Below are 13,241 nucleotides of genomic sequence, written 5' to 3' on the forward strand. Positions count from 1 at the left end.
GGCTTCGATGTCTGATGAGCTTCAAAGAAGATTCGAGGATGCCGTGAATGCTGCTGACATTCACAAGAACCTCAAGAAACTCTTTGGAGCTCAGTCAAGGTCGGAGAGGTATGCCACCATCAGAGAGCTCATGACGAGCCGCATGCGAGATGGGACTTCGGTCCGTGAGCATGGGGTGCACATGATTGGGCTCATTGAAAAGTTGGTAACACTCGACTTGACTTTGGAGCATGAACTTAGCGCGGACTTGTTGCTTCTATCACTTCCTTCATCGTTTGACGGTTTTGTGATGAACTTCAATATGAACAAGATAGAGGCCACCCTTGAAGAGATGGTCAATATGCTTGTCACATATGAAGCCACACTAAAGAAGGATAAACCGGTACTCTTGGTTGGCTCCTCTTCTAACTCTAAGAAAGGACCAAGTGGAAAGGGTAAGAAACGTTCTGCCCCGCCCAAGAAGATTGTACCAAATAAGAAGGGAAAGGCCAAGGCTTCAATTGGGATAAAAGATGAAAACGTTTGCCATTACTGCAAGAAACCCGGTCATTGGAAACGTAACTGCAAGGAATACCTTGAACAGTTGCGAACTGCAAAGGATATGTTTTACATTGAAATAAATGTTTCGCTTAATACTTCTTCTTGGGTATTGGATACCGGATGTGGATCTCACATTTGCAATGATTTGCAGGTGATGACAAGAAGTCGTAAGCTAAGGATGGGTGAGACCCAGCTAAGGCTCGGGAATGGTTCTAGAGTCGAAGCCAAAGCTATAGGAGACATTTATTTAGTTTTGCAGAACAATTTTAAGTTATTTTTGAGAGATGTTTTATACGTTCCGGATTTGGTCAAAAACATTATATCTATTTCTATGCTTGATAGAGATGGTTTTTCTTGCAATTTTGTGAATGATATTTGCAATATTTACAAGAATGAATGTTTGATTGGAAATAGACAACTTGAAAACGATCTATATAGCTTAAAATTAAAAGACGTTCCAATTAATTATGTTGATAAACCGGTAACAACAATTAAAAGGAAGGACGATAGTCAAAACCCGGCAAACCTTTGGCATGCTAGGCTAGGTCATATTTCCTCAAGGAGGATGAACAAGCTAGTGAGAGAGGGCATGTTTGATATGTCTGATATTAACTCTCTACCTACTTGTGAGTCCTGCCTAAAGGGAAAAATGACTAAATCTCCTTTCAAAGGGAAACCTGAGCATAGTCAAAATCTGTTGGATTTGATCCATACAGATGTTTGCGGTCCATTTAGGATTGGTACTAAATGTGGCAACACTTACTTCATTACCTTTACCGATGATCATTCTAGGTATGGGTATTTATATTTAATGAAATATAAGTCTGAAGCATTTGAAAGGTTCAAAGAATTCAAGGCTGAAGTAGAAAACAAACTAGGTAAAAGTATTAAGGCACTTCGATCGGATCGAGGTGGAGAATACTTAAGTACCGAGTTTTTGGACTATCTAAAAGAGAATGGGATTCTCTCTCAGTGGACTCCTCCGATGACACCTCAGCTGAATGGTGTTTCGGAGCGTCGCAATCGAACTTTGTTGGACATGGTTCGATCCATGATGAGCTTCACCGAGCTCCCACCTTCGTTTTGGGGCTACGCGCTTGAAACGGCGGTATTATTGTTAAACAACGTCCACACTAAAGCAGTAGATAAAACACCATACGAGTTATGGAATGGCAAAGCTCCTAAGTATTCGTACTTGAGGATTTGGGGATGTCCTGCTTACGTGAAGCAAACAGTGGGAGATAAATTGGATAGTCGATCCACTTTATGTTATTTTGTAGAGTATCCAAAGAATTCAATCGGATATTATTTCTATCATCCTGCTGAAACAAAAGTGTTTGTTTCAAGGAATGCCACTTTCTTGGAGAAGGAGTTCTTATTGGATAAGAAAGTCAAGATGATGGAACTCGAAGAAATTCGAGAAGAACCCGAGATACAAAATAGTGATCCTATACCTCAAGAATCATCACAAGACACGCCTATTACTAGGAGATCCGAGATGACTTCTAGGCCTCCTATTAGATATGGTCTTCTTCTTGAAGGGGATCAAAGTGAACCCGACATTGGATGTGATCCAAGAAACTTCAAGGAAGCAATTTCTGATGCGGATTCGAATTTATGGCTTGAAGCTATGCAATCGGAAATAGACTCGATGCATTCTAACCAAGTTTGGTTTTTAGTAGATCCTCCCGATGGAATTGTTCCAATTGGGTGCAAATGGATCTACAAGAGAAAGCTTGGGCCTGATGGAAAGGTATTGACCTACAAGGCACGATTGGTGGCAAAAGGTTATACTCAAAGACAAGGAGTTGACTATGATGAAACTTTTTCACCAGTCGCAATGTTCAAGTCCATAAGAATCCTTATTGCCATAGCAGCATGGTATGACTATGAGATATGACAAATGGATGTAAAGACTGCATTTCTTTATGGAAACATTAAGAAAGAGATCTATATGATGCAGCCTGAGGGATACACATCCATGGGAAGCGAGCATAAGGTATGCATGCTTCAGAGATCAATATATGGTCTCAAACAAGCATCAAGAAGTTGGAACCAGAAATTTGATGAAACGATAAAGGATTTTGGTTTTATCAAGAACCCGGAGGAACCATGCGTGTACAAGAAAGTAGTTAAGAATGCGGTAACATTCTTAGTACTTTATGTTGATGACATCCTACTCATGGGGAATGATGTAGGGATGTTGCAGTCAACAAAGATATGGTTATCAGGTAGATTCTCGATGAAGGATTTAGGTGAGGCATCCTATATTCTAGGAATTCAGATCTATAGAGATAGATCTAAAAGAATGATAGGACTCACTCAATCAACCTACATCGACACCATATTGAAAAGGTTTTCTATGGATGAGTCCAAGAGAGGACATCTACCTATGTGTCATGGAGTTTTTCTATCCAAGTCTATGTGTCCCAAGACTGACGAAGAGATAGAGAAGATGACAAACGTGCCATATGCATCAGCCATAGGTAGTATCATGTATGGGATGATATCTACCAGACCCGATGTGGCCTATGCTCTGAGCGTCACGAGCAGATACCAAGCCAATCCCGGTCAAATGCATTGGAAAGCCGTGAAGGATATTCTTAAGTACTTGCGAAGGACTAAGAATTTATTCATGGTTTATGGAGGGAGAGAATTGAAGTTGGAAGGCTATACCGACTCTAGCTTCCAATGTGACGTGGATGACTCGAAATCAACCTCTGGATTTGTATTCGTGCTCAATGGCGGTGCTGTCTCTTGGAAGAGTTTCAAGCAGGACACCACAGCGGATTCCACCACTGAGGCAGAATACATTGCAGCATCAGCTGCTGCTAAAGAGGCGGTTTGGATAAGGAAATTCATCCAAGAGTTGGGTGTAATTGCTGAAGCTGTTGGTCCAATCCCGGTGTACTGTGACAACACGGGTGCCGTTGCTCAGGCAAAGGAGCCAAGGTCTCATCAGAAGTCCAAACACGTACTGAGGAAATACCACATCATCCGGTAGATCGTGGAAAGAGGAGACATCAGTGTCGAGAGAGTGGCCTCTACAGACAATATCGCTGATCCGCTTACTAAGCCCTTGCCAGGACCATTGTTTGACAAACATCGCGAAGCAATGGGATTATGTAGTATGACTAGTTGGCTTTAGGGCAAGTGGGAGATTGAAAGAGTGGGTGCCCGGTTAGCCAACTTGTGGCTAAGGGCTTTTATGACTCTATATAAAACAATCTTTTGTTTAATATAATTTACACTTTTATAATGGCATTGACTTTATCTTTCTTCATATTGTTATATTATGATATACTATTGTTGTTTTGATAAAGACCTTGAATATACTATAGTGTATGTAAGATGTGGTAGCACATGGGGATGGCTATCATGAAACACATCTTATAGTCACTGTATATTCTAAACTGTTCCTAGTCAATTGAGCCGTCCGCAAATAAGGATAAGGATCGCTCAAGATTGAGACTAGCATTTGCGATGCCGAGTACCACGTTTCATTGGTATGGAACATAGAGATGTTCAAAGCATGCAAATTGATATTCATATGATGAATGATCGAACTACCCTATTCGGACTTTCCAAGTGGTTATCACTTATCGAGTGGATAAAGTCCGCGGTTTTGGTTGTACACCATCAGTCCTTATTACTTGAAACATCATTGAGATTCTATATGCTAGTACTGTACTTTGACTCGTTTACCAACTCTATTGGGGTCATCAGGTGTCGGGATTGGGTACAGTTATGACACATATAGGAGTCGATGCTTTGTTGTCAAGGATTCACCACATACTTGCGAGTGTGGATATCCTATGTGATCTGAGGAGATATTAGTGTGACGAATCTCTGGCCAGAGTACATGATGTGTTTTAGGTTACTTGGTGTTCCTAGTAACACATGCGATGTCACTAATAGATCTCCAAGATGTTATGCATAGTTATCGAATCTCGAACGACTCTCGATGCACCAATGGCTGTTGATTCAATCGGGATATTTGGTTGAAGGGACCGTACTGTACGCTAACCAAAATCTACTGGTTCTTGCAGGCACTATCAGTAATACCTAGGGAATCATGGGGCGATGTTGCTAGGCGCTCTTACCATGATTCGATGGGTAAGTCGAAAATTGTTGTTCCGAGTCACAAGGAGTTGTGAGCCCACGGCTAGCTGTATTCCTGAACCATTGAGGGTTACACAAGTAATGGATTACTAAAACCCCGTAGAGATATTTAAATTTAAAGAGTTAAATTTAATGAAAGAGAAGTTGGACTTCTTAACTAAAGGGAGTGGGATTTTCTAAAATGACATAGGGATGAACATTTTTGGAAATCACTGAATTCGGATTCAGAAAAATTATCTTTACTCTAAAAGATGCAAAAATGGTTTCTGTGCACATTGGTAAAATCAGTTTATCAATCGGAGTCACGATGAATTTTATATTAATTTCTATAACAACAGGCTTGACTTGTTGGGCTTAAGTTATGGATTGTGGACTTTAAGGAGTTAGATTCCTGATACAATTATAACTAGAAATTATCTATAAATAGAGGTGTTGGGTTCGAAAATCACACACATTGTATATTGCAATTTTTGAATTTTAGCCTATATTATTCAAAGGGATTTTCGAAATCCTCTGTCCCTTTTGGAGAAAATTCGGGTTGTGTTTTTGTGAAAAATTACAATCTGAATTAACAGATCATATCTGTTTATTCTCTACGCAAACTTCTGATTGATTTCTAGTGCAGTCATTCAGAGGGTTTTGTTTTCTATTCGTGGACCTGATTGAAGAAACGTTCGTTCATCAGTTCCGGAGATATACAACAAGAGCAGATTAAATTTTGTTAGTGTCCATAATCTCGCTTCGAGATTTCAAGGTAAAATATTTAATAGTGATTATTTGTTTTACTTACACAATTTAATCGTAAAGTTTTGATACCCAGATATGGAATCGTTCCATATTAATAAAAATAAATTTTTAAAATTTCGCTGCACCGGGTATCAATTCTAATTGATCTGAACACCGTTTTCCAACACAGAGTATGATCCGCTTGCCCTTGAGCATATCTGTAGTAACCCGCATTTCTGATTAGTGATTAAATGAGTAATTAATCACGTGATCATGTTTAAGATTAAGTAAAACATGATTAAGTAAGTTTTTGTTGGGATAACGGACTTCAGAAATGGATTAGAGCACTCGAATTAGTTGAATTGGTTCAGCAGGATCGGACGGTCCGAAGAGGAGTTCGGACGATCCAAAGTGGATCGGAAGCTCCGTGCCAGGATCGGAGGCTCCGATCGAGATCGGAAGCTCCGTCGGCAAGATCGGAAGCTCCGATCTGGACCAGGGAACACGTCATCGCTTACGTCAGCAAGGTGACGTCATGACTGACGTAATATTGAGCGATCGGACGCTCCGAAGGTGCGATCGGAGGTTCCGATCGTGATCAGACGTTCCGATGAGGGATCGGACGTTCCGATCGCCGTCTATAAATAAGGGGTCCGAGCCCTCATTCTGTGCACCGATTTCCCCTCCTTTCCTCTGGTTTTCGAACCTTCTTACTTAGATCTATGGAGTTCTAAGCATCCTATTGGGAATCCGAAAGTTGCCTAGCGATCCCGGCGTCGTAGCGGAGGTGTGCCTAAGTTTTGAGGCGATTCTACACCAGCGGGCTGACGACGGACGAAGATATAATTTGGCTTCCTAAAAATATTTAGGAGTATGCAATAGCTTAATTAAGGCTTTTAGAGCTTAACTATTGATGCATGGATATTTGCATTGTTGTAGCTAGTAGACTGGACTAGTAAGCTTGGAGTCTAGGTCAGTGGAGCTAGGTTTGACCAGCAGTGTTAGAGGTACGTAAGTACTGACCGAGATAGCCGGCATGATATATTTGCTTATATGTTGCTTGAGTATGTGCTATATGTTTTATCATGTTTTAGCATGTTTTACCGCCTTAGCACATACATGATTTTACGTGTGACTGCATCCGGAGAGATGTGAGTCATTGACAGTCTCCATAGGGAACGATGATCTCATTTTGGACTCGAGTCAGGTATGACAGTTTCCATATGGGACTTGTATCCTGTTTTGGATTCAGGTCAGGATGGGGTTGGCTCAGCCCTGATATGGAGTATACGAGTACCCCGCGGAGTAGCTCTCTAGCCGGTAATGTATATTCTCGGCGCCATGAGCAAAGTGTTTTCACTTGAGTTTTAAGTCATCTGTGTGTGCATATTTGTATTTATATCATTTCTTCGTATTGAGCGTTCTAGCTCACGCCCCTGTGTTTGGGTATTGTGTACCTTGTGGCGGGGCAGGTTTGAGGCTGGACGGTCCAGGCGGCTCTCAGCAGGATTGAGCTTTGGAGAGTGCAAGGTTGTAGAGGATAGGGATTTATTTACCCTGAACCTTCGATTTGGTTGTAAAACAGTACTTATACACTTGTGATAGCGTCGGTTGTATTCTGCTGATTGGATTTGTTGTATTTTAATTATCCGCTCTTTACGCTTTAAGCTTTTATTGCGTGCGCTTTTACTATAAATCTGAATAGGTAGTGGATCCGGGTTGGGTCACTACATTTTTGGTATCAGAGCGATGCATTGCACTGGGAATATCGTAAAGCGGATTAAGTAATTATCTGTTCTTATGTAACAGATGGCAGATTACGACGAGAGTCACGGTAGCATAGACGGCGGTTGTTGGGGCGATCCGGACGATCGTAGACGTCGGGGACAGCCCGAGGAGCGCAAGAGAGTGAGCATGCGTAGGTTTAAGGAAGTTAGCCCGAAACCTTTGACGGGTGGTGAGTCAGCTGAAGAGGCGGAGGATTGGATGGAGAGGATGGAGCAGTGCTTCCAGGAGTTCCATTGCACGGCTGATGATAGGATGGAGATTCTTGCCTTTATGCTCGAGGGCAGAGCGAGGAAGTGGTGGAGATCTACTTCCGCACCATTCATAGCAGCTAGAGGTGCAGCTACTTGGGTGGAGTTTCGTACTGCTTATCAGAGATTTTATTTTCCTCCAGCTCTTCGTTAGGCGAAAGCCAGTGAGTTGTTGAGTTTGCGACAGGGGACGATGACGATCGAGGAGTACCAGCAGAAGTTCTTTGATCTGCTACCCTTTTGTCCTCATATTGCTGATAGTTCTATGGCGAAGTTTGATCATTTCCTTCAGGGTTTGAATCCTGATATTCATCGTATGGTTGCTGTGGGCGGCGATGGGACTTACGAGGATTTGGTGGACCGTTGTCGCCAGGCCGAGGACAGTATTCGGAGGAACAGGGGACTTTATTCTTCTTCTTCCAGGCCAGCGAGCTCTAGTCCTTTGGGTCCGAGAGGACAGTCCTTCAAGAAGCCAGGAGGTACTTCTTCTTCTTCCTCTGGATCTGGTGGAGTGCATCATTTTGGTGGACAGAGACCGAACCGGTGTACTCAGTGCCGACACACACATCCGCCCGGGCAGTGTGGTCGGTCAGTTACTGCATGTTTCCAGTGTGGTCAAGAGGGTCACATGAAGAGAGATTGTCCTATGCTGATTGGGGCAGCGAGTGGTTCTGGAGGTTCTCAAGCATCTGTTCAGCCACCTCAGTACCAGCAGCCACCTTTCCAGCAGCAGTTTTCGCAGCAGCGCCAGCATCCGCAGAAGTCTCAGAGACAGCCTACTCAGACTCCTTCTCAGGATCATTCTTCTTTGAGGCCACGTGCCCAGGGTCAGGTCTTTGCGCTTAACCAGGAGCAGGCAGAGGCTGACAGTGATCGGATGATAGCAGGTATCTGTAGTTTATGTGGTTTTCCTGCACATGTTTTAATTGATACCGGTGCATCGCATTCTTTTGTCTCAGCACGTTTTGCTAAGAAGTATAAGTTGCCATATATTCCTCTAGACGTGTTATTAGTGGTTTCTACTCCTATGAGTAGCGAGGTTTTAGCCAAGCGTCTAGTTGTGGGTTGTGTTTTGGATTTTGAGGGACATCAGCTTAGTGCTAACCTAATGATTCTAGCGATGGAGGATTTCGATTGCATCATTGGGATAGATCTATTGACTACCTACCGAGCGATAGTGGATTGCTATCAGAGGTTTGTCCAGTTTCATCCAGAGGATGACGAGTCATGGTATTTCTATGGTGAGGGAGCGCGACCCCCGATGCTAGTGGTTTCAGCTTTGAAAGCCCGGCGTGCTTTAGAGTCTGGCGGGGAAGGCTACCTTATCTACGCCATTGACGCATCCTTAGGAGAGCCAGATATCCAAAAGATACCAGTGGTTCGTGACTTTCCCGATGTGTTTCCGGAGGAGATTCCAGGTTTGCCACCAGTAAGGGAGATTGAGTTTGGCATTGAGTTAGTGCCAGGGACTACACCGATTTCCAGGACTCCTTACCGATTGGCACCGTCAGAAATGAAAGAGTTGCATAAACAATTGCAAGATCTTCTTGATAAGGGTTATATTCGACCTAGTGTTTCGCCATGGGGAGCCCCAGTACTGTTTGTCAAAAAGAAGGATGGTTCGATGCGGTTGTGTATTGACTACCGTCAGTTGAATCAGGTGACAGTGAAGAATAAGTATCCTCTTCCGCGGATAGATGATCTCTTTGATCAGTTGCAGGGTACTTCTATCTATTCGAAGATTGATCTTCGGTCTGGGTATCATCAGTTGCGAGTTCGACAAGAGGACGTTCCTAAGACAGCATTTCGTACGCGGTATGGACACTATGAGTTTCTAGTAATGCCGTTTGGTTTGACGAATGCTCCAGATGTTTTTATGGATCTGATGAACAGAGTTTTCCGCGACTTTCTGGATAAGTTCGTGGTGGTGTTCATCGATGACATTTTGGTGTATTCTCGTAGCATGGATGAGCATGCCTACCATCTCTATACTGTATTGCAGGTCTTGAGGGAGAGACAGTTGTACGCGAAGCTGAGTAAGTGTGACTTCTGGATTGACCGAGTTGTGTTCCTTGGTCATGTCATTTCTTAAGATGACGTATCTGTTGATCCTAGCAAGACAAAAGCTATTTTGAATTGGTCGCGTCCGACTACAGCTTCTGAGATTCGTAGTTTCCTTGGTTTAGCAGGATACTATCGTCGTTTTGTGGAGAATTTCTCTCAGATAGATAAGCCTTTGACTCAGTTGACGAAGAAAGACGTTTCTTTCGTTTGGTCTGATGCTTGTGAAGATAGTTTTTGTGAGTTGAGACGTCGTCTGACGACAGCTCCAGTTCTTGCTTTACCGTCTGGATCAGGTGGTTTTGTAGTCTTCACTGATGCTTCTCTCCAGGGTTTGGGGTGTGTGTTGACTCAGAATGGCCACGTGATTGCCTATGCCTCCAGACAGTTGAAGACTCACGAGGAGAACTATCCCGTACATGATTTAGAGCTTGCAACCATTGTCTTTGCTCTTAAGATATGGCGTCACTATTTGTACGGAGAACGATTCGAGATCTTCACCGATCATAAGAGTTTGAAGTATCTGTTCACTCAGGCTGAGTTGAACATGCGGCAGTGTCGTTGGATGTATCTGTTGAAGGATTACGACTGTGAGATCAAGTACCATCCAGGTTCTTCAAATCCTATTGCTGATGCGCTTAGTCGCAAAATTTATATGAGTTCCATTCGTACCAGTTCGGTTTCTAAGGCAGTGGAGGAGTGTTGTTCTTTGGGATTTACGTTCCGTCATAAGAAAGAACAACAAGGGATTCGTGTCTCTTCTGTGCTTGCAGAGCCAGCGCTATACAGACGAATCCGGGAAGCTCAAAATTCTGATCTGAAGACTTAGAAGTTTGCCCGGCTGGCTGAAGGTGATAATACTTCTGGTTTTTATCTGCAAGGAGACGGTCTGTTGTGTCTTTCTGGTCGAGTTGTGGTACCCGAGGATTCTACTTTGAGGGATGAGATCTTATCGCAAGCTCACCGCAGTCGATTTTCTGTACATCCAGGCAGCATGAAGATGTATAAGGATCTTCGCACTCGATTTTGGTGGAAAGGGATGAAGCGCAGCGTTTATCAGTTCGTATCCCAATGCCTTGTGTGTCAGCAGGTCAAGGCAGAGTTTAGACGACCCGGAGGATTACTTCATAGCTTAGAGATTCCTGAATGGAAGTGGGAGCATGTGACGATGGACTTTGTCACCCACTTGCCTATGTCTTTCAGGAATTGTGATGCTATTTGGGTTGTCGTGGATCGGTTGTCGAAGTCAGTGCATTTTCTTCCCTATAACCGCGATTACACTTTTGATAGGATGACACAATTGTATGTGCGGGAGATTGTTCGATTGCATGGGATTCCGTTGAGCATTGTCAGCGATAGAGATCCGAGATTCACCTCGAGATTTTGGGGTAGTTTCCAGCGAGCCCTTGGTACTACTTTGAGCTTGAGTACGGCTTATCATCCAGAGACGGACGGACAATCGGAGCGTACTATTCGCACTCTAGAGGATATGCTTCGCGCGGCGGTGATGGATTTTGGGCCAGCATGGCATGATCATTTACTCTTGGTGGAGTTCGCCTACAACAATAGTTTCCATCGCAGCATTGGCATGGCACCATTTGAGGCTCTTTATGGACGCCGTTGTCGTACACCTTTGTTTTGGGACAAGGTTGGTGAGCGGCAGGTGGTGGGTCCTCAGATGATTCAACAGATGACTGATGCAGTAGAATTGATCCGACGCAGGGTTAAGGCAGCCCAGGATCGACAGGCTAGCTACGCGAACACTCACCGCAGGTCACTTCATTTTGAAGTAGGGGAATATGTTTTCTTGCGTGTGTTACCTTTCCGGAAGGTGATGAGGTTTGGTCTCAAGGGTAAGTTGTCACAAAGATTTATTGGTCCTTTTGAGATTTTCGAGAAGGTTGGGGATGTTGCTTATCGTCTGGCCTTGCCACCTGATCTTTTGGAGATCCACGATGTGTTCCACGTGTCCTTGTTGAGACAGTATGTGGCGGATGAGTCGCATATTTTGCATCCGACAGAGGTAAAGGTAGATCGGGATCTATCGTATGTGGAGAAACCCCTACGGATTCTTGACAGGAAGGACAAGGTACTTCGTAACAAGCGTATACCGTTGGTGATGGTACAGTGGCAACACAGAGGGACAGAGGAAGCTACTTGGGAGTTAGAGAGTCGGATGTTAGCCGAGCACCCCGAGTTATTTTGAGACTATGTACTTATTTGTATCGAATTTGTACTTGTTCAATTGTAATAAAGAACATTGGTTGGCTATTTATGTTTTCCTCTAAGACTTAAATTTCGAGGACGAAATTTCTTAAGTGGAGAAGAATGTAGTAACCCGCATTTCTGATTAGTGATTAAATGAGTAATTAATCACGTGATCATGTTTAAGATTAAGTGAAACATGATTAAGTAAGTTCCTGTTGGGATAACGGACTTCAGAAATGGATTCAGAGCACTCGAATTAGTTGAATTGGTTCAGCAGGATCGGACGGTTCGAAGAGGAGTTCGAACGATCCAAAGTGGATCGAAAGCTCCGTGTCAGGATCGGAGGCTCCGATCGAGATCGGAAGCTCCGTCGGCAAGATCGGAAGCTCCGATCTGGACCAGAGCACACGTCATCGCTTACGTCAGCAAGGTAACGTCATGACTGACGTAATATTGAGCGATCGGATGCTTCGAAGGTGCGATCGGAGGTTCCGATCGTGATCGGACGTTCCGATGAGGGATCGGACGTTCCGATCGCCGTCTATAAATAAGGGGTCCGAGCCCTCATTTTGTGCATCGATTTCCCCTCCTTTCCTCTGGTTTTCGAACCTTCTTACTTAGATCTATGGAGTTCTAGGCATCCTATTGAGAATCCGGAAGTTGCCTAGCGATCCCGGCGTCGTAGCGGAGGTGTGCCTAAGTTTTGAGGCGATTCTACACCAGCGGGCTGACGACGGACGAAGGTATAATTTGGCTTCCTAAAAATATTTAGGAGTATGCAATAGCTTAATTAAGGCTTTTAGAGCTTAACTGTTGATGCATGGATATTTTCATTGTTGTAGCTAGTAGACTGGACTAGTAGGCTTGGAGTCTAGGTCAGTGGAGCTAGGTTTGACCAGCAGTGTTAGAGGTACATAAGTACTGACCGAGATAGCCGGCATGATATATTTGCTTATATGTTGCTTGAGTATGTGCTATATGTTTTATCATGTTTTAGCATGTTTTACCACCTTAGCACATACATGATTTTACGTGTGACTGCATCCGAAGAGATGTGAGTAATTGACAGTCTCCATAGGGAACGATGATCTCATTTTGGACTCGAGTCAGGTATGACAGTTTCCATATGGGACTTGTATCCTGTTTTGGATTCGGGTCAGGATGGGGTTGGCTCAGCCCTGATATGGAGTATACGAGTACCCCGCGGAGTAGCTCTCTAGCCGGTACTGTATATTCTCGGCGCCATGAGCAAAGTGTTTTCACTTGAGTTTTAAGTCATCTGTGTGCGCATATTTGTATTTATATCATTGCTTCGTATTGAGCGTTCTAGCTCACGCCCCTGTGTATGGGTATTGTGTACCTTGTGGCGGGGCAGGTTTGAGGCTGGACGGTCCAGGCGGCTCTCAGCAGGATTGAGCTTTGGAGAGTGCAAGGTTGTAGAGGGTAGGGATTTATTTACCCTGAACCTTCGATTCGGTTGTATCACAGTACTTATACACTTGTGATAGCGTCGGTTGTATTCTGCCGATTGGATTTGTTGTATTTTAA

The sequence above is a fragment of the Henckelia pumila genome, chromosome 2 (assembly GCF_033568475.1).
Source record: "Henckelia pumila isolate YLH828 chromosome 2, ASM3356847v2, whole genome shotgun sequence".
NCBI classification, from domain to species: domain Eukaryota; kingdom Viridiplantae; phylum Streptophyta; class Magnoliopsida; order Lamiales; family Gesneriaceae; genus Henckelia; species Henckelia pumila.